Raw genomic sequence first — 2,500 nt, forward strand, 5'->3', positions numbered from 1 at the left:
ACCCCCACACACGTGCAAGCACACACTCACACAAACAAAAACACACAAGCACAATTTATACACACACAAACACAATTCATACACAGGCAAAACACACACACACACACACACGGGCACAACACACACCCACACACACGAGCACAACACACACACAAAATATGAGCACAACACACACACCCCATATGAGCACAACACACACACACACAACCACACACACACACACACACACACACACACACACACACATATAAGCACAACACACACACAAGCACAATACACAACACACAAGCACAATACACACACAAAAGCACAAAACACACACACACAAACACAAGCCACATACACAATCTCACATACAAACTCACAAACTCACACACACACACAAAAATCACACACACAAACTCACACCCCACACACACACACACCCCAAAAGCACACACACACACTAAAGCCCCACCAAAAGCCACACCACACAAAAGCACAACAAAACACATAAGCACAACACACACATACAAGCACAAAACACACACACATAACACAAAAACACACAAGCACAAAACACACACACAAGCACAACACACACACAAGCACAACACACACACAAGCACAACACACACACACACACACACACACACACACACACACACACCCCCAACACCCACAAACACACACACACACCACACACACACATACATATTCTTATTCACAAATCTGTCTTTGTACATGCATTTGTGTGTGTAAGGGATACACACGTCTTTTTTATTTCTAGAATACTTCCTCTGTATAACTTTACTATGAGGAGAATGAACTGTGCAATACTTAAATTTTTAAAACAACTGTCCATTTATATATGTATGAAGTTCATTTTCATATTTGGCATTTTTGAAAGGTTTAGTATTCAGAATTTATATAAAATGCTTTTTATGAAAAACTTTTTTAAGCTGTATTGTTTTTAGATATCAACAATAGATTTATGCAAAACACTTTTTAATGTACTCTTTTCTATTGATGTTTTAATGATAAATGTTTTTGTTTATTTTCTGATTGAGAAACACATGCTTACGTAATATTTCTGCATTGTCTTTTTAATACTTTACTGGTGTGACTTCATGTGAATCTCTTGCACTTGTTGAGGTCAAACTTGACTAAGCAATATATTTCTTAAAAAACATTCCTGGGAAAATTTTCATGAAGGAAATGTAATTTTGCAGTATAAACATGTTTTCAAATGGTCATAGAGAAGATAATTGTGCTAGTAAAGTTTTTTTTTTTTTATGTGTTTGGTTTTAAAGTAGTGCATATTTCTTGAAATTTAGGATGAACCAAGTCTTCATTCACAAAATATAATTACTGGGCATTACTTTTTTTTTTTTTTTCTTCTTCTTCTTCTTCTTCTTCTTCTTCTTTTTCTTCTTCTTTCTTCTTCTTCTTGATTGCTAAATGTACAGACCTAAGTCCTTCAGGTGTAAAATATGTATTTGAGAGTATTTTGAAATTATTATATGAAAATGATGGTAAGCAGTCAAAGAAAGAAATAATATATACTGCAAAAAATATTTAAAATGCATTTTAAGGAAGGTAAGATATACTAGAACAAAGGTACCTCAGCTTGTGAATAATTCAGTATCTTATATATATATATATATATAATATATATATATATGTTTATATATTATATATTTATTATATATATTTTAATATATATATATTTTTATATATATAAAATCTATTTTTTATATATATAATATATATTATATATATATATATTATATATATATATTATATATTATATATATATATATTAATATTATATTATATATAGATACTGAATTATTCACAAGCTGAGTGTACACTTTGTTCTAGTCATATACTTACCTTCCTTAAAATGCATTTTAAATATTTTTTGCAGTATATATTATTTCTTTCTTTGACTGCTTACCATCATCTTCATATAATAATTTCAAAATACTCTCAAATACATATTTTACACCTGAAGGACTTAGGTCTGTACATTTTAGCAATCAAGAAGAAGAAGAAGAAGAAGAAGAAGAAGAAGAAGAAGAAGAAGAAGAAGAAGAAAAAAAAAAAAAAGTAATGCCCAGTAATTATATTTTGTTGAATGAAGACTTGGTTCATCCTAAATTTCAAGAAATATGCACTACATTAACACACACATAAAAAAAAAAAAACTTTACTAGCACAATTATCTTCTCTATGACCATTTGAAAACATGTTTATACTGCAAAATACATTTCCTTCATGATAATTTCCCAGGAATGATTTTAAGAAATATATTGCTTAGTCAAGTTTGACCTCAACAATGTGCAAGAGATTCACATGAAGTCACACCAGTAAAGTATTCAAAAGACAATGCAGAAATATTACGTAAGCATGTGTTTCTCATAATCAGAAAATGACAAAACATTTATCATTAAAACATCAATAGTAAAGAGTACATTAAAAAGTGTTTTGCATAAATCTATTGTTGATATCTAAAAAC

This window comes from Penaeus monodon, unplaced genomic scaffold, assembly GCF_015228065.2.
Source record: "Penaeus monodon isolate SGIC_2016 unplaced genomic scaffold, NSTDA_Pmon_1 PmonScaffold_11310, whole genome shotgun sequence".
Lineage (NCBI taxonomy): Eukaryota > Metazoa > Arthropoda > Malacostraca > Decapoda > Penaeidae > Penaeus > Penaeus monodon.